The following is a 20,858-nucleotide window of genomic DNA, read 5'->3' as shown; positions in this document are numbered from 1 at the left end:
GAGCGGCTCTGGGCTGACGAGCCTGAGGCGGTGGTTGTGTGCGTCCGTGGCGTGAAGGCTTGGCGCGTTTGGAGACCTGCAGAGAGTGGCCTGGGCAGGCAAGTGGGGTTCTGAACGAGTCTTTGGCCGTCAGGGAGCAGCCCGAGCAGAAGGACATGGAAGGACTGGTGATGGGCAAGGCTGACAAGAGCCCAGGAGTGACTGGGGGCTTCGAGAAGATGCTGAGAGGCTGCAGTCAGTCACGCCTGCTGAGACCTCTGCGCCTCGCGGCCGTGGAGGCTCGTGGAACCTCCCAGGGAAGCGGATTCGTGAGTCAGCGTCGACTGTCAGGATCTCCCCGAGTTGGTTCTGAGCGCGGACTCCGGAGCCAGAGTGTCTGGGCTGGAACCCCGCGTCCACGCGGTCTGAGGTGAGGTTCTCGGGGAGGCACTTTCCGATGGCGCAGGAAGTTGACTGGTGCGGCGGGGTGGCCCCCGCGAGGGAGCAGGCAGCTGGATTGGGCAGAGGGAAGTGAACCACCGCCATCCCATAGCCACAGGGGCCTCCAGGGATCCCACCGGGCTGCCCGGGAGGCCCTGCGGAGCCCGCCCACTTGGAGCTAAGGGAGCCCACGTGGCCCAGGCAGGAGATGTGGGCCGTCCTGCGACGGGGGCGTGACCAGGGTCAGGTGGCTCTCTGCGTGCGGCTAAGACCGTTTCCGGAGCGAGACCGCGCGGAGCTCGGTCGGTACCGACCGTGGCCCTGGCCCTGGCCCGGGAAGCACCTGCGTTGCCCAGGGGAGATGTGAGCCGTGCGCCTGGCACCCACAGACTCCGTGCCTCATGACTCGGGCGACTCCGTGCTTGCAGTTCTTCATGCGACCCTACCTCATTTTATTCCTGGGGTTTAAGTAAGTTAATATATGTGAAATGCTTAGAAAAGGCCGTAGCACCTAGTGAGCATGATTCAGGTGTTAGTTATTGCGCGCATACCGAGCTTCATCAGCTCCACCGTCCCCTCTAATACGGCTCTTTTAATTCACTATGAATTGGACGGCTAATGCTCATTATTAATTTTTTTCTAATTTTCTTTGCAAAGGAAAACATCTGACAGTAACTTAGTAAGAAATCATTCGAGGTACCATGTACCTTTGCTGAGTGGACTTGGGGAATCATTCAGTAAAAGCCTTTCATGACCAGGTGGTAGCGTCCATCTGAGAAGGTCCTCGGAGTCTTGGGCTGTCTTTCCTGTCACTCCGGTTCTAGATCCTAACGTTGCAACATAGGACAATAAATACGACACTGCCATTTAATTAAATTGCTTCATTTCTTTAACATTTCAGAATCATTCTTTTCACTATTTCAGCGTTAAAATTCTGTAAATATAGAGATCACCTGGAGTGTTTTAGAAATTTGGTTTAGATTCAAAGTAATGTTCTCATGGAGGCTCAGTCCCTGCCAATTCATTTCTTACTCATTTGGGGACATGTCTAATTCCTTTGGACACTTTTTCTCTTCTTCATATTCATATGGATGGAAAACATTTAATTTGAAATGACTCGCCACCCCCATATGGCAATTGTATTGTTTATTTAATTTTTTTTGAAAGATTTTATTTATTTATTTGACAGAGAGACAGCCAGTGAGAGAGACAACACAAGCAGGGGAAGTGTGAGAGGAAGAAGCAGGCTCCCAGCAGAGGAGCCTGATGTGGGGCTCGATCCCGGAACGCCGGGGTCACGCCCTGAGCCGAAGGCAGATGCTTAACGACTGGGCCACCCAGGCGCCCCTGTATTGTTTATTTTTAAGGAACTGTCTGATGGTCCTGTTAACATTAAAGCAGAGATAGTTAAGATGTATGCCTCCAAATACTTCTTTAAGACATAAAAATGTGCCTATTTCTTCTCTTTGTACCAGCAGCCCATTATTAGCATAATAAAGCCAGTAGAGCAGAAGATACACTATGGTACCTCCTTTGAAAGAATTTTTTTTAGAAGGGACTTTTCTGGATCCATTTTCCTCTTCAGTTTTAGGTTCCTTCTAGATACTCTTTTCTTTTAAAGGATGAAAACAATTATTTGTTCAAAGAATGAAAAACAGTTTATCTACAAGTTTATTATATAATGATCTGGAGAGGATGAAGATTATATCGAATATATAGTAATATCAACCTGAGTCAATGAGACATTTTCTCAGGTGTTTTGGCATTAACCTGTTTGGAGTAGAGCAGCCTATTGTGGGTTCCTTGCAGAATTCCATAGTTACTTTTGTTACGAGAGCCAGGGGCCTCATTGAGATCATCTCGCTAAAGCAACCAGCAGGGTTTTTTGTTTTTTTTTTTCCTCCTTTATTGAGATTCAGAATGTGGAGCACATTTAAGATTTCACTTCCACATTTTTTGGGGGGTGAGATGTTTGGAAGGTGAATATGGATAAAAGATTTAAGGTTGACTAATAGATATATAAAAGGTATTAATTTAAAGTGGTAAAAACTCATCTTGTAACAAACCCTTTCTGAAAACAATGATGACTTTTAAAACTGTGCATTTTGAGATTAAAATATATACATCTTTTTAGAGAAATGTTGTTGAGCTCCGTTTAATGGGTAACAAGTCCCATATCCAAGATTATGTCAGTACAGCTTTTAATTTTCAAAAACATGAAATTATGATTTTGTGTATATGATCTTTCACTGTGGGAGGGATCCGAAGTAAAAAAAAAAATTACTTGGGACAAAATTATTTATTGTTTCCAAAATGGACATCGGTGTGAGTTCTGCTCATATGTATTTAATCCCAAATTGACCACAATTATTGTGTGATAGCTTTGCAGAACATGGCCTGCTAGTGACTCTTCATTTAAAAACTACTTAATGCCTCACTCTTTTTTTCTTCCGCATGGATGCAGGTGGGTTTTTATGTGGGTTTCAGTTATACTTAAGTGAAAACAAAATCTCAATTTTGGGTCACTGTTTTGAGTTTTAAAGTGAAAAAATATAGATAAGTATTTATTGTAGATAAGGAGGAAAAGTTGTTTAACCAAATAATTTCTTATTTAAGTAGAATAAGTTCTTTTCGTTTAGAGCATTAATCAAGGTTAATCAGTTCTTAGATTATTTAAATTTATACAGGTGGTGTAATGCAGTCATGGACACCTAAATAAATATGCTTCCTGGGTGGGGGGTATGGGTGGCTCAGTTGGTTAAGTGTCTGCCTTAGCCTCAGGTCATGACCCCGGGGTCCTGGGATGGAGTCCTGCATGGGGCTCCTCACTCAGCAGGGAGTCTGCTTCTCCCTCTCCAGCACCCCCTGCTTGTGCTTGCTCCCTGCCCCGGTCAAATAAATACATAAATAAATGCTTCCTGAAATGATAATATAGAAGTACATTATACTAGATTTTAATTACTCTCACAGTTTTACAAATGAAATCTTTAGTAAATTCACTATTTATTATATTACTTAAGGGCAGAAGAGGACTGATACCTAATACGCATATCACTGTAAATTCTGGCAAAACCACATTATTAGAATTTATATTTCTCTGAAAATTAAGGACTAGTTTTTTACTCGGAGGACACTTAAAGATGGAGCAAAAGCAAAGGAAAGTTCCATATGGGTGTTGGTTGTTTGGTCTAATGGTCTAAATGAAATGGAAAAAGAAAGCACAGTCTTATACTCAGTTTCCAACAGTAAACCTGGTGAATTCACTCTAAGTGCGGTTTGCTGAAAATTGATGATGATTTTCAGCACTTAGCTTCTTATCTCCAAAGCACTTTCCAAATGTTGAATAATTAATTGCCACAACCCCCCTGTGGGGGTAGAATAGCAAGCATGTCTTTCTGTTTATCAGGAAACCATTAAGGCAGAGTCTGGAAATGTTGATTTTTATTTTTAGAGGTTTCTGTGTTTTCCAAGGTGACCAGCTCTTTAAATGCTGTCCCGGTTTCCAATCACAGGGTCATGGGAAAAGTTGCCAAGGATGTTGAATTCCTGAAAACTTTCTCTTCTCGTTGTTTCCCTACAGGTTTCATTCTTCATCTCACTTCTGCCTACTCATCATTTGCAATACACTTAAAAATGGAATGGGATATTAAGTATGAGTAGGATTACTCTCTGCAATTTGTATGGTCTCTTCTTACCTGGTAAATTGAGAATTTGGAAAACCTGCTGGAAGTATGAGAACAATTCTAAGTGGCAAAACAGTTGCATTCTGAAACTTGTTTTAATAGATTAAAGGAATGACTCTTTCAAGCAATAGTTTTTGTAACTTCAGCTTAATCTTGGAGTCTGAGGAGTAATCAATATAGACTATATATATGCTTGATAGTCTATTATAAACAGTTGAGCTATGTGACATTTATAGAGGGCAAACTTATATTAAAAAATTGGATAAGAAAGGATATGAGAGAGGCTTACTTAGACAAAATAAGGTGGATAATTGAACGCTAGAGTTAATAAATCCAAAAGGAGTTTGAGAAGAGAGAGGTCACGAGTGAAGGTGTGACAGCCTTGGGAAGGTAAATGGGTTGAATTTATGAGATGGGTTCCGGTGGTGACTGTGGCCTCCCAGATACCTACATTAGCTAGACCCATTCCTGGCTTGTTACTGTTGCCAGCGTCAGGATGTCTACTGATGAGCTCCCTGGAGACCTGCAGGATGAAGTCACCATGGCAGATGCAGAAGGCTGTCCATCCCTCAGGTTCTCAGCCTTTCCAACAGAAAAGAGTCAGTGCCTTTCCTGGAGAGCAGTTAATCCCTTTCTGTCTTGAGAAACACCAGATAACAAAGAGAAGGCTATGGTGATTATTTCTGATGAATGCTGAGTTTCTTTGCATATGATTAACACCTTTAAAAGCAGAGCAGACTTAGATTCTTCATGTTGGTTCAAGGAAATGAAGTCCTAGAAATCAGAAGTGTCGGTTCACACTTGTCTACTGAACGCAGGGATAGGTTCTTGATCTTGAGGTCTAGAGTCCACAGCGGGGCTTTAAGGGAGCTCATGAGCCCCCAGGGGCTGTATATAGAATTTGTGTGTACATATGTTTCTGGAGGAGTGCATCTAAGTATTCATGATGTTGCTAAAGCTGTGATATACACAAGACATTTAATATTTAATATGGACTAGTGTCCTTTAAGAATGTTTACTTAGACCCCTCCAAAAAACAGAAAAAGATATAATTTCCAACTATCTAGTTCCCCAAAATCTGGGCGGAAAGGAAATGAGAGCCTATCAGCTCCAGGATATCACTCTAAAAATCTAATGTTTTTATATTATCAGAAACATCAGAAAGTGCAATGATGCAATCAAAGCCAGTGAACATGGTTATTTAACTACAGTACATTAAATTTAGAAGGGTAGCGATCAAGTCCATCTTATCTATAATCAGTCATGGGGCTTTTTTACTATCAGATCTGAAGAAGGTGTGCCCATAAGGATAAGGCATTTATAATTTAGCTTGCTTTCAGACATGAGGTGCTTTAATAGCATTTTTGTGGGAAACTGCTCATTGAATATGTGGTGGAACTCACACGGGAAGTAGGGAAATTCTTTGCCTCCATGTGGTTCCTTGTATAAGCAGTGTAACTGTTTTCCTGAATATTTGTAGATTAATTTATTTTTTGTAAATATCACATTTATGTGAAATTTTTCAAATAAGACCTTGAATACAACTCATTAGGGGAAACTTGATATTTAAAGGAATACTGCAATGCCAGAGAATCAATAAATACTAGTATAAAGTGAGACCAAAAAATGAGAGTTTTTTATTATGTGAGTTCATGGTTGGCTTTTGGGGGACAGGGATTCAATAACCTCATGAAATTAGAGAAGCATTTTAATTATATAATCATATATCCCTTTTAATTTGAGGTTAGAATCCACATCTTTCATCAGATTCTCAAAAGACCCATGGTCCCCCCCCCCACAAAAAGTTAAGAATTATTATATATGCTTATGCCAGAATCTTATATATGCTTATCTAAAAAGTCTTCTATAATTTTGAAGATTTTGCTCATCTTTAGAAATTTGAAGACAAGTCATTGATAAGGAATAAAATGGCACAAAAAAATGGAGTTCAAAAGTATTAAGGACTGCTATGGTCTGAATGTTTGTGTCCCCCCCAAATTCATATGTTGAAATCTTAACCCTCAAAGGTGATGATTTTAGTAGGTGGAGCCTTTGGGAAGTGATTAGGTGAATGAGATTTGTGCCTCAAAGAGATCCCACGGAGCCCCCACATGGCTTCCATGTCACTATACAGTGAGACATCTGTGACCTGAAGAGGGCCCTCATCTGGCCATGCTGGCACCCTGATCTAAGATTTCCACCCTTCAGAATGCCGAGCAATGCAGTTCTGTTGTCTATAAGCTCTTCATATGTGATGTTCTGTTGCAGTAGTCTGAAGGGCCTAGGTAGGGCAAGGGCTAAAAGTTCTGGAGATCATATTGCAAAACAATGTGAATATATTTAACACTACTGAACAGGACACTTAAAAATGGTTGAGGTGGTGAATTTTATGTTATGTATTTTCCATCACAATTCAAAAAAAAGAAGCGTTTAGGGCTGAGTACAGTGCTTGATAAATATGTGTTAGATTTGACATCTGTATAAGACAATAAGCAAGAGGGTTCCTGGGTGGCTCAGTTGGTTAAGCATCTGCCTTTGGCTCAGGTCATGATCCCGGAGTCCTGGGAATGAGCCCCACATTGGGCTCCCTGCTCAGCGGGGAGTTTGCTTCTCCCTCTGTCTCTGCCCCCAGTTGTACTCTCTGCCTCTCATTCTCTCTCTCAAATAAATAAATAAAATCTTAAAAAAAGATAAAGAAGAAAGATCAAACCAGTAACTCAATTAACCGAGGGCCTGAGATATGGGTTGAAATCTATGGGTAATCCATAAATCTCGTTATGACCAGTAGTTGGAACCATTTTACCTATGAAATGCACCTTCATTTTAATTACTTTAAAAAAAAGGGGGAGAGGGGGAGGTTTTCTTACCCTAGTGATGGGTTTGCATTTCATTTCCTCTTACTGTGGTTATCTACTGGAGGCAAATCATGCAGTGGTTAAGTATTTCGGTCTGGCAACAGACTGGATGGCTGTATTACATTGCCATTTACGACTGTGGTCTTGGGAAAGTCACTTGACACACTGTGCCCCTCATCTATAAAATAAACATAGCAAAATTACTGATCTCATAGGGTAGTTGTGGAAAATCAAATGCTCTAGTGTATATTGACAACAGTGTCTGTCTCATGGAAAGGACTTAATAATTGTTAGTTTATTACTACTTTTGGAGTGATGCCTGCCAATAAGTTAGATAAAGTAGTACAGGCTGAAAAGACCCAAAGAAGAAACAAGGTGTCAGCTGTATTACACTATAATCATCCCTTGAATAAATGAAAATTGACAGTTTATATTACTGACACTAGTCTGAAGTCTCATGGAGATTTTTCATTTGATTTAATATGCCTAGACACATGGATCTTCCAAATAAAATATTTCTAAGCTTACTAATTGAGAAATACAAAAAATAAAAAAAAATCTGTAACCATGTTTGAGGATGAATTTGTAGGATACACTTCCATATCCTTAAAGGAAGGTATACCTATAGGTACAAATCAGCATTGGTTTTAAAACTATTGATTTTAAATACTTCTCATCATTAGGTGGATAGTTAGCTTTCTTTTGCGTACACATGCACACACACAGACACAGACCGTGAAATGCACTTTAAAACACTGGAATCAGATCATTTAGTGAATAAAATTAATTTTCATCTTTCTGCAGCGGTGGAGGAAGCTCTGGAAGTGAGAAAGTGATACAAACTTTGCTACTTCACATTCTCCTCCATGATTGACTTCATGGTGTCCAAACAACTTTATATTTCTAAGAACTGCATGGATTTTTTTTTTTTTAATGTAGACAAAATTAATGCTTGAGTTCTCTTTTCTCTCTTTTCATTTATGTTTGAGTTTAAGAAATTTTTGAGGGCTTTCTTCCTTTGAGAAATTAAAAATAATATGATATAACAAGGTTACTGTTACAGACATCCAGATATATTACTGGCTAATCGTCTCTCCAGATTAAAAAAAGATTATTGGAAATAAAATATAATATTACACAGCTTATCACATTACAATAAAAGTACTATATTATATGTAGAAGCAAAGTGGTTCCTTCTTTTTTTTTTTGGGTACTAAAATCTTGTGTCTCATTTTATGATTTGTCAGTTATGGTTTTCTTTACTCTTATGGTCTTTGCTTTCATTATTATCACCTGGAGTCTATTTTAAATCACCTTCCTGTTTGTGGTGCCTGGGTGGCTCAATTAGTTAAGCATCTGCCTTTGGCTCAGGTCATGATCCCAGTGGGATGGAGCTGTGCATTGAGGCCTGCATCGGGCTCCCTGCCCAGCAGGGACTCTGCTTCTCCCCCTCCTTCCTTTTTGTGCTCTCTCTCATTATCTCTGTCTCTCTCAAATAAATAAAATATTTAAAAAAGTAAATCACCTTCCTGTTTATGGTTGTGTGAAAAGCAAGGCAACCTAGTTGAGTTGGGTTCTAGAATGTCTGGATCTGTTTCCCAGGTTGCTTGTAGCATCTCTTGAGGATCCTGGATCGAACTTAGATAACCCTCACCTGGGTCTACGGTAATTGTTGAGAGTGGACCAAAAAAGAGTTTGATATAAGATGGATATTTCTCAGCTTTTTTCCTGGGGTTTTCAGACTTGAAAGTGACTAGTAATTGGTTGGAATATTTTTATGGCAAGTTAGTTTAGTAACCTTCTGATCTTTAGAATGGTTCTGTGCTCTTTATGCAATGCTAAAACTCTTCAGAAAGTCTGTGTGGAATATTTTCTGCCCTTGAGGTTTATTCTGCATGATCAGTATAAATATGGCTTAAGTGACTCTGTATGACACGAGCACGTATTTATTTTTCAGTGCTCAATATAACATTGCACATCAAAGGGACCTCCTACGCTGTGTTATTGGACACAATATGTTGTGTTTTTACTTTTGAAATTATGGCATTTTTATTTAATAGGCACCTATTGTTTTGAGCATTGTATTAGGATCTTGGTAGAAAAAAGAAGCATGGCCATGTCCCCTCTAATGTCTAATGGCCTACTGGGGGACATAATTCAGACATGCTTAGAAAGTAGAATGCTACAACGATGCTGTAAGAACGGGTTCAAAAACATGTATTGTAAATGAGGTTCACAGGTACAGAGGCAATTTTTTCTTTCCCCCTCTTTCTTCTTTTGAATACAATACTTAGATCACATGGCTTCAGATAATAAAGATGTATCATAAAATATGGGTACCAGTAAACTCTGTGTAATACGTTTTGGACATTCGAATTTTATTCTTGTATCTTTATTCAGAATATTGCAAGTGTTTCAGCCTGTTAGAAAGTTACATATGATACGGAAGTTACATATGATACAGAATTCGGCTTGCTCAGTCTCTGGTGTTCAGATGTATTTCCTCCCCAACTGACTTTTGGGATGCCTGGGTGGCTCAATCAGTTAGGTATCCAACTCTTGGTTTCTGCTCAGGTCATGATCTTGGGGTTGTGGGATGGGGCCCCACGTCGGGCTTCGTGCTTAGTGTGCAGTCTGCTTGGGATTCTCTCTCTCCCTCTGCCCCTCCCCTCATTCTTGCTCTCTCTCTCTCAAATAAATAAATAGAATCTTAAAAAAAAAGGTAACTGACTTTCTATTATGGTTAATTATGCCAAATGAAAATTGTTTAGTAATGTCAAAAAATTATGGCTACCAGAAAATGGGAAAAATAACTTATGATTTACTCTTGGATTGACTCTTTACAACTTTCAGGAGATGCCAATGTTTCATTTCCTTCTTGTTATTATTATTATTTTTTTGTATGTGTCTTGGAGGGGCTGTTCCCATGCTTTCTGTGATCTGATGTCCAGTGTCCTATGGTGTTTGGCTATGAATGCCTCTGAAAACTGAATGTTTATATATTTTTTGAGGTGTGACCATGATTATCCCCTTATTTCCTTTTGTTTCTTATCTTTGCTTCCTTTGGACAAACAGATGCTGCAAACCTGGAACCTATAATTTTCTAGATAGTAAGCAAGGGCACGGTTAGTATTCCTTTTCTTTTTGGTTGTTGACTAGCCATTATCTGATTGAAGGAGAGAGATCATGACACTTACGTAGTCACTATGAAAAGAGGTAATGACTTAAACATACTCAGAACGACAGTTGCCAGAAATGTTGAAGAAGTGAAATGTTGTCTTTAAGGAGATTGAACTTGTGGTCAATGTATTATATGTTAAACCAGCTAACCATTGGTATTTTTTCAGGAAAAATTGTCTTATTGGTTGTTTCTCACAGAAGGACATATTAATCTGTGATCTCTCTCTCTCTCTCTTTCTGCCTCCCTCCTTCCATTCCCCACCCACACCCCAAGTAGAAACCTAGGGAAATTAATCCAGCTGAGGAGGATGCTTTCTTCTTGCTACTGGGAATGCTTTATTTTGTAGACAAAAAGGACAAAAGAACGATCTCTGTTATCTTGAGCAAATGTATTTCTTGGAGTTTGAAGCTATGCAAGATTATCTGTTAATGTGTCTTTCTACCTCAGTAGCCTGTAATCTCTTCAGGGAAGTGACTGTCTTATTTTTTATGTCACCACTGTTTGGTCTGCCATAGGGTAAGGTTCTCAGTAAAAAGTTGCTCAAGTGGACTGACCTGGAGATGTACAACTGCAAAAAAAAAAAAAAAAAAAAAAGGAAAAATAATAAAGAAACAGCATCGGATCATGAAAGTTCCAAAGAATTGTCTGAAAAACCCGAACAGACTTCAAACCAAATGTATGACAAAGATAACTCACATTCAGAATGTTTTTCTTTGTAATTTATCTTGGGAACATTTATTCATTTGCAGATCCATGAGCTTTTTAGATTGCTTTCAGATAATATCTTTGTATGTCAAGGTGACTGCATCATATACTTTTCCCACAAAAAACACCTTCACAAAACAGGTTTTCATAATTACCTTCCCTCTTTTCTTACTCCTACAGATTTGGGCTTTGGTGATTTAAAAGGGATTTATAGTTTACTTGCTTTTAACAATAAAAAGACATAGTGATTCTCCTGTGATTCTATACTATGGTAAATTTAGATCTGTCATTACCATGCTTTATTTAAAATGCAGTACAGAAGTTTTTATATACCACCTCTGAAACTCCACAGTTTGCAAGATGGTAACAGCGAAGTGGTACATGATAGCTTGTATCATCCCTGAGGTTTCTTTTTTTTTTTAAATCAGGGAGATACAAAGACATTTTAGGTCTTTAACACAAAATACTCAGGTTAAGTTCTTGCCCATGGTTTTGAGAATATGCCAGCAAAAACTAGCAGTGACCTTAATGTTGCTGCATTCTGAAGTTTTAAAAACACGTGGGTATTTTTTAGCAGTTTCCTGATAAATGTGAGCTTGAACCTGAAGAGGGGGAACCCTGCCTTGGTCAGGTAGACAGACTTTTATAAATCTTTTGGTAAGAAGGTGGCCATTAAAGTCATGTCCTCCATAATTGAGAGTAAGCACACATTTACTAACAGTATCTCTTGAATTTATCCAATGGTTTTGTGTGTGTGTGTGTGTGTGTGTGTGTGTGTGTGTGTGTGTGTGTAAAAAGAGCTTAGAATGCTTTGTGGATCTTATCAGAACTGCATAGTGTTCTCAGGCCCGAGGTTGTGCAAAAGTGAGTGTTGTCTCTTGTAATCGAGGAAACAGACACAAGAAAGCAGAGACGTGTTTGGAGTCACCCAAGTCAGGGGTGGTAGGATTGACAGCCAGCTTCATGGGTATGATGACTGTAGTGCCGCATCACCAAGGAAGTCAGCCAACTGTCAGGATGTCTTGTTGGCCATTTCGAGGGACAACGTAGATGCTGTCTAAGAACGTCTAACCTTCCAGCCTTTGCTCATACAAGTGTGTCTGCCCTCAGTGAGTTTGTCTTCCATCTGAAATAATAAATTCAGGTCTCATTCCAAAATTATTTAATTCTTCCCCCAAATTTTGAGGTCCATATCTCTATTACTGTTATTCTTTCCTTTGGAATACTTTGGCTTTTTGCTTATGTCCTGTGCACTGACCTTTGGTTTCTCACTCAGTAGATTCAGGGTTAGTTTTAATACAATCACCGTTCTGTGTTTAATCCTCAGAATCAGGAAGAGATCTAAGCAAAATTGTGCCTGGCTGGGAAAGCAGCAAGGAAGAGGCCCCAGGCCTCCAGGGCTGAGCAGAGGTGGGGGTTGCCCTTGCTTGGAGCAGAGGGTGGATACCAGTGCTGACCTGCGCTGGTCAGAGGGGCTCACTACTAGTGAGAAAAGCCAGGAGGTCCCAGAGACCACTATTGGGTTCCACAGGGCAGGGCTACACTGGGCTTGGGGAACTATGGAATGTGAAAATGGGAGGCAGAGGTTGGGACTAGGTGAATGAGGGGGTGGTGGCCTGTGTTTTAAAATATACAGACTGTGCACGTGCGCGTCTGCGCACACATGCATGCATGTATGATTGGGGTAACTAAGTGAAGTTTGGGGTGCACCAGGTCCCATGGAGGAGACTGGGGTAGGATAGATATTTGGGAGCTAAGCAGAGTGGTTACCCCGAAGCCAAAGCTCCTCCAGTGTTGGGGGAAGTTTTGCAAAAGTGAGAACTAAGTGGAAGGACTGATGACATCTCAGAACTCTCTGTCATCTGACATGCACCTTGTTATTGGCTTGCATGTCATTCGTACCTGCATTTATTCTCGTTACTAGCAGCAATCCAGAATTTTGCCTCATGAAAGATTGGCTCATGACTACAGCTCTTGTCGTGTTACAAGGAGCTGGTAAAGTAGAAGCAGGAGTGTCTCCGTTCTTGTGTTTGGAATTGCAGACACAGGGGACGCCCCTGAGGCCAGTGGGTTTGAAGGCAGGAACTTCTTTTGCCCCCACACAGACCCATCTAACTGGGGATTACTGAGTTTTCACTGCACACCAGTTGCTTTTTCTGAACAGCCATTTCTGGGGCTGTCCTTGTGATTGTGCACCTAACTGTGTCTCCACAGACACAGTGAAAAATGTAAAGGTAAGAGGGAAACTTCCTTCTTCTCTGCTCCCCACTCAGGCTGGTCCCTTGTAGTATCTTTGTGACTGTTCATTTTTTGGATGTGGCCCCCTGGCATCCAGACGTGCCCCCATACATCTTTGAGCGGCCTGTGTGGAGGACTGAATCGTCTGGGGCTCCTCCTTTGACATTGACCCCGTGCTGAGGGTGTACAGGTGCTTTTAGCTGTGGCCTCCTAACGTGGTTTATACAGCCTTGTATACAGTCCTTCAGAAAGTGTGTCATCCTCTGCCTGCGATGACGCTGGCCAACAGCTGTTAGAAAAATAAGGGCCCCTCTGGGGAGGGAAGAGGTCTGAGAAGGAATGGTCATTCATGCTGCTCCAGGTACATTGTGGATTTTCTAAGCGGTTAGCATTTCTTGATCAAGAAGTTGGTGAAATGATGGGTACATTTACTAATGCTTCTGAATCTTTGTTCACGTCATAGAATGCTTAGTAAGTAATAATATTTGTACGGCACTCTGGGTAAACAATCCAGACATCTCGTGGCTGGAGGTAACTGGCCTGGGACTCCGGCTGTGCCTGGCCCTGCTTGGTAGCCCCCAGGAGTGGGGGACTGACATCTCAGTCCACCAATGATTTATTCCCAGCACACTGGTTGGAACTATCAGGATTAGCAGTTGAACTGTAGCAGCTTTATCCAGTGAAGTCAGTTCTATGCTAGGAACTTGGGAAATGATTTTGCTTCTACTGTGATTTCTTTATGTTCTTAGAACCTCCTTTGGTCTGAATTGTCTTATTTCTAACCTAGACTCAATATGATCCCTGTCTTCTTATTAGCTATTAGGCATACTGAAAAAAATAATTTGTGTGAACTCTTTGAGCACCTTGAAAGTATATCATACCCTTTATGGTATGGTGGTATTACAAAATTTTGGAAGTATTTTGTCTATCCTCCTGTCCTCTACTCAGTCTTGTTGATTGTACAGAATAGATGAAAACACCACAGATGGGCTTGTTTTTTTTTGGAATTCATTAATTTGCTTTCGACTGCTTTTTTGGTTTATTAAGAACTTTGTATTCTGGTCCTGTCCAAGGTGCAGATGGTCATGCTTTCAAAACACCGTATTGTCATAATAGTACCCATTTAAAGTAATCAATACGCTGCTCTCAGTTCACCATTTTCAGCATCATTGATTTGGTCCTTGAGGAGAAGGTGATGCTCTTTCACTGACACTCTGGGTCCTCATCCACCTTGTACCTTTCCTAGGTTACTAAGGAGGGAGGACACATCGAATGAACCTTGTGCTGGGCACATTTGCAACCAGTAAGGGATAGCAGGTGTTCAAGTCAGACAGATCTGAGTGTGAATTTCCATTCTTCCCTTTGTAGGCTCTGCACCCTCAGGCATTCTCGGGTCTCGGACTGGGTTTCCTCCCAGGAACTGTGGGGCTTGTGTGTTGTTGTGACGATCACAAATGAACCATCTAGAGGGACCAGTAAATAGTAGGTACACGACAAAGTCTGTCTGTGATTATAGATAATTTTTGGTGTCATATAGAGTCAGTAGTTTTACTATAAACTACCAAATTTGTTATTTCTATTTTAGGAAATCATTAATTTCAGAAAATTAGTTTTTATCAAAGATATGTTAGTAAAGACTCTGGGATACGTTTTTTTTTCCTTTATTTTCTTGCCTTTACCCCTCAGTCACTTCCACTTTTTAAGTTTCTTTTATTCTGACTTAAAACATTAGCATTTGGGGCCATTTTTAAGCTTTTTCTTGGTCTACAAGCAGGTCTGTGTTTCACAGGGTGACCACCTTTCAAAAATACTCTGCTGGCTTGTTTCCAGTCCTCAGCCACGTCCCCAGGTGGCCCTCTGACTCTTATCAGAGTATTATCAACAAGTTGAGAAATTTGACCTCTGGTGTATCAAGAGGTACAAGCTTGGTGAGCTCTTTCCTTGATGCCCCTGTACTTTCCATAAAGTTTAGAAGAGGGAAGCTTCTCTCATCCTTTGTTCCTGGCTCCCACTCTGGGCCTCGTAAGGATAGAGAAGACTTTAGCAGAACTACCTGGTTATTCCTTCTATTTCATGCAGAGAAGGAGCAGGGCACGAGAGTGCTGGCATCAGGCAGAGCTGGGTTTGAATTCTGTCTCTGCCACTTGCTAGCAATGTGACCTTCATAGACTTGCGCCTGTCTGGGGAAAGTTAAGGACCCTGATGTGTACTAATACCAGATGTGTGTGTTGCCTGCAGCTCTGTGCCAAGCACTGAGCACACAGGATACTTTTGTTCATATTACCTCATAGTTTCCCCACAATTAAACAGTGAGGGGATAACTAAGCCCATTTATCAGATGAGGAAATTGAGACTTAGAGAGTTAGTAACTTGAATTACATTCATTTTATAAAAATTCTTTACCAAGTTTTTATAGAGAAGTTCTGTGAATGGCACAAGGTTGGGAGAATCAGAATTAGATGTGAAATTTTAGATTTGCCAAGACACCATAATTAAGAGTGTAAGAGACTAATCCTTACTGAGACCGAATAATAAGATGCTTCTGCTAATGAATGGTGGTCAGTACTAATGCCAAACAATGCCAATCAATAGTTAATGAGGCAATGAATGATTTGGCTACTAACAAAGTGGCATTTATATAGCTTAGTGAGTAGTTTTCATCTGTAGGTGCTTATTATATGTTAGCCTTTCAAAGCCCATCGTAAACAAATATGAATCTGTGACTATAACAGATGGGCAACCCTAAGCTGGTCATGGCTTCCACTTGGTAGAAGAGTGCCATCATTTGTACATAGCTGATCTTTCCTGGTGTCGATGGTTGGTTTTCCAGCACTGTAAGCACAGGCAGGAAGACTTACAAAACAGACCCGGAGGTCTCTGTCAGGGCTGGAATGTGGTGGTGACAATCCGACTTGCGCTGTTTTTGGCTCTTCCCTCCAGCTTGGCTGCGACTGGTAAGTAAGCTGGGAGGACTACGAAAGTTAAAACAAAGGGAGATTGGAGAGAAAGCATCTTAACTTCTTTTAAGACTCTTGGCAGGGGGAATTTTTTCCTGATATTCAAATAAAGAAATCATTCTTCCTTTTGAACTAGTGGTGTGAGAAATCAATACAAGTTGGTAATAATTTGCAAGCAAGTCCCAAATATTCAGAGAGGGAATGTTATGATGCTGAGCCGATCTTTAAGAATGAATTGGTGTTTTACTTTGGTCTTTTTATGTCATGTGTTTATCTAGATGAATGATTTTTGAAATGAGAAAAACAAATGTAAAAAGTTGCCTTAGAATATGTGTGTATGTAATTTCTTCTTGGGGTAGGTTTGTCTCAGCTCAACTGACTCTAGTTAATTTTATTTGTTATTATCTATTAGAGATGACAATGGTATTTATCCTTTAATTTCTGCTATTTACTTGATGACCTTTCTAACCAAATGCATTCTGCTTTCAATTTATTTTTGGAGTGCCATCATTATATATGGTTGTTTGGAACTCAAACTGTATTTTTCCATAGAAAACAGTGTTAGGGGGATGCTTTGGGTTTTGAGTCCAAACAAGTCTGTTTCACCTGTTTTACCTAAAATGGTCCTTTTGACATTGTGCTATTATTAGTAATTTTAATACTATTAGTTGATAATGTATATGGTTCTGTCACTTAGAGGCTTTTTTTTTTTTTTGTCACCTCGCTTACGTCTTTAAATCTCTATTTCATCAACTGTACAGTGGGGATATTAATGGCATTTATTTTATGGTCTGGCAGTAAGGTTTACATAACTCAAACGAAGCACTTCTTAGCTTATGTTATTATTACTGTAACTTGGCCACATTTGCAGTAAGCTGATTTTTGTGAGTTGGCTTTGTAACCTAACCAACACATGTAATATTATTTCTTTGGGAAAAATTGGTGTCCTCTGTTTGGCAGGAAGGGAATGTGGTGTCACCACGAACATCCTTCCTGTGCTTTTCCCTTGTACCCCACCGATGTTGAGCGACAGAAGGACTGTGATGGTTTTTAGATACTTTTTGTTCTTCCAGGGTGCCAGAGAAAGCTCACTGTCTCAGGCACAGACGTCACGTGTTTGTATGTACAGGCAGTCCTGACTTTCATAGGTTCACCTTTCATACAAACCATGCTTGGATAAATATGAACCCCCATACTTCACCTTTTACGGTCGTCTTGTGTCTTTCTGTACGTCTGCTGAGGAGTGGAGGGGCCTGAGCAGTGGGTTCTGCGTGGCGTCGCACACAGCCCGTGGTGCCGTGTTGTCAGCATCACTGGGCTTACGTGCACCTCTGTGTTTGCTGCTGCAGGGGTCGGCTCTGTTGCATTTTCCTGTGCAGTTTTACACAAGTGAGGGAAAAATTAAAAATGCTGATGCTAATACTAAGAAACATAGGTCTCATAAGCTTTGCTTGTTTTGACTAAGATGGGCAGGGTGAGCCATGCCAATCCAATCAAGTACTCGTTGGATTAGAGCCTGTATATTAAGGTGTGAAGGAAAAGACAAAACGTGTTGAAATGTGTAAAATACGTTTTTATTATGTCTAAAATGAAGGATATGAATGTGGGTTTTAGAGTTGTTTTATTCTTTAGATATAGAGCTATCTTTGTAACGTGTAAATCTATTTGTTATGACTTTTGTATTCATACGTGTTTTCTGGAATGTGTAGGCCATAGAAGAAGTGAGGCTTATATAGGGGAGTTTTAAAGTTTTCTTAAAAAGCATTTTATTCTGGCAGACTTCAAACATGAACAAAAAAAGAGAAGAAAATAGTACAACGAACTCCTATGTTCCTGTTAGCCAGCCTCAACAATTACCAACACATTGTCAGTCCTGTTTTACATTCCTCCCCCGACCCCTTTTCTTGCTGGAGTATTTTAAAGCAAATCCTAGATTGTATCATTTCACCAATTAATACTTCAGTGTTTGTTTCTGAGAAATAAAGACATGAAAAAAAAATAACCTCAATATTATTACCATACCTGATAAAATGAACAGTCCCTTAGTCTCATCTAATACTCAATTAATACTCAAGTTTCCTTGATTGTCTCAAACAAGTTTTTAAAAACTGTTGATTTGTTTGAATACACATATCACATTTCATATTTATGCTTGTTGGTCTTTTTCTACCAGGTCGAAGAGGGTATTTTTCGGTTGGGGAGTACCGTACTTCTGCAGGGTGGGCTACTCCTCGACAACAAAGGAAGCCACGAGAGCCAAAGAAGCATTTACTCTCTCCGTAGGCGAGAGATGGCAAGCCGAGGGCATTTCCCCCCCAAATACAATAGGCATAACTATGGAATTAGCAGTCTTCCTGTGTCCTTCCCATTCTTAAAAAAAAAAAAAAAAAGATTTTAAGTAGGGCCTGGAGCCCAGCATGGGGCTTGAACTCATGACCCTGAGATCAAGACCTGAGCTGAGATCAAGAGTCAGACGCTTAACCGACTGAGCCACCCAGGTGCTCCATGTGTCCTTCCTGTTCTTATAAAATTAATCTAGAAAAGTTATTGTTCAAAAGAACTTCAAATGTATTCTTTTACTATTTAAAGCATAGATTTGAATTATAGCTGTTAAAAAGCCATCAATAAATCAATTCCATGCTATTCTCCCAATATCTACATATTAATCATCAGCGTTGGCATCTTCTGACACTGTTGTTGCCATACCCTGGGGTACATTTAGGTAGGCAAGGAGTCAGGTGGCAACTACTTGAGTCATGAACTCTGAGGCTAGTGGGCAGAAGTTCATCAAGATTATTTAAATACGAAATGCAGAGTGGCCTGAGTTCTGAGCATGGACGCCATTGCTCAGCACCTTCACAAGGCTGAAGTCTGTGTGTAGACACTGGACACTGGGGTTAGTCTTTTAAGGTGTGTTGGTCTACTCTCTGATCTGCAGACACAGGACTGGGTCAGGTTCTGGCAATGGCTGCTGGAGGACCTGACCCAGCAGATCCCGCCTGTAACTTCTAAGTGACGCTATGAATAGAATGACGTTCCAGGAAGGACCTTACTGGCAATGTTTACATAATGACAAAGATTTAAAAAGTAAAGAATACTGTAAGTTTGAGGAAATAATCACTTCTGTTCAGAACTGCTCAGTGGTTTCTAGTTGCTCAGAGTAAATGTCAGGCCTTTAGAACAGCCTCCCAGGCAACGCAGCCTGCCCTTTCACTGCCTATACATCTCCGAACTTATCTCCTATCCCCCACGTTCACTCTGCTTTCACCTCTTGTCTCCTTGGCCTTCCAAGAATTTGCCAGGCTCTTTCCTGCCTCAAGATCTTTTCATTTGCTGTTCCCTCACATACTCACTTCCTTACCTCCTTTGGGTCTTTGCCCAACTATCATTCAGTGTGGTCTTCCTTGACTACGTATTTAAAACTGCCCCTCCACATCCCACCCTCACCCCCATCCTGGTCCCAGCAGCGCTCCTGAAATCTCTTTCTTGCTTACATTTTCCCATAGGAGTGTCATCTTCTGTATTACACAGTTTACTTTTAAATTCTGTTTATCGTCTCTTTCTCACCATGGATTTATTCTTCATGCCTAGAATAGTGCCTAGTCATAGTAGACACTTAAGAAATTGTTTAAATGATTGAGCAAATGAGTTAAACCCTGGAAAATTTGATCACAAGTATGCACTGAAGGATTCCTTGTGGAGAATGAAGGACACACTTTGAACAGCCTTATGGAGAGTGATGCTTTAGTAAGGGAACAAAAAGTAGAGAAATGTCTTCATTATTCATGTAATAGTGAAGTACACGCATAACGTTTACGAGATAAAAGTTGTTTTTCTGCTTAGTAGTGTAGCCCATATGGTGAGTGATGTACTCTTCTCATTTTTGATACAGTTAGATCCTTGGCACATGTGAACCTAACAATTGTGATTTCAGCTCTTTGCTGGCAGCCCCGAATGGTTATACAGTGTAGTCATTTGTGCTCCATAGCAGTGCATGTGGTGGACTGTGCAGGTAGTGAGACCAGACTGAGCCTGGTGGACGGCCTGCCTCCTGTCCTGTGGGTCATCCTGTTTGCTTTCTTTACTTTGAGAATTCAGAAACTCATGAAGTTATACTTGAGCAAATGGTGTATCAGAAATTGTGCTACTGGGATATCTGTGAATTTGGGTATTTGCAAAATAAGGTTGGGAGAGGCAATGTTTCATGAATGTCAAGGGTCTGTTTAATCTCTAGGTATCCTGGTGTGTCTATTCTTTCACCAAAAGTCTGTTTGATATTTGTGATCCCAGGTTCCTAAAGAGTTTGGAACAGGTTAATCAAAACAGCCAAAGAGAGGCAGCATGATATATAGTGGCTAAGAATGCAGAATTGTAGAGCTAGACTGCCTGGGTTCAAATCCTGACTTCAACAGTTATTAGCTCTGTGACTTTGGGCAAGCTACTTACTCTCTCTGTGCTTCAGAGATAAGATAAAAATGGTAGATTCACTCTTGGGTTGTTGTGAGGATTAAATGAGTTAATGACATTTGTCAAGCAGTGACAGCAGTGGCTGGCACATAGTAAGCTCAACCTAAGTGTTTGCTAAATAAGAATTAAGATATTTATTTGGGAGCCTGTTAGAGGATGCTTCAGGCTTTGGCCAGTAGGCACACCAAGAGAGGGAAAGAGGTGAGTGTAAGTGATGTAATTCGTAGGCCATATTTCAGTTAAGCAATATGAAAAAATTCTTGAGGGTAGTGCCTGACAGACATGGATTATTTAGTGATGCAGGAATATAGTAGAGTGGTTGAAATTGTGAACTGCTTTAGTGGCCTGCTTG

The 20,858-nt window shown here is 40.5% G+C and overlaps 1 protein-coding gene across 1 annotated transcript in view; it reads left to right on the top strand.

Moving 5' to 3' along the window:
* The window catches only part of SLC4A4 (solute carrier family 4 member 4), a 349,367-nt gene that overhangs the window by 12,395 nt on the left and 316,114 nt on the right, over positions 1-20,858 (top strand). The window lies entirely within an intron of this gene.

Source organism: Ursus americanus, chromosome 8 (assembly GCF_024610735.1).
Source record: "Ursus americanus isolate L20-20 chromosome 8, mUrsAme1.1.p, whole genome shotgun sequence".
In the NCBI taxonomy this organism is placed as follows: Eukaryota; Metazoa; Chordata; class Mammalia; order Carnivora; family Ursidae; genus Ursus; species Ursus americanus.
The sequence above is the reverse complement of the archived record's forward strand: the minus strand, read 5'-3'. Positions and strand labels throughout refer to the sequence as shown.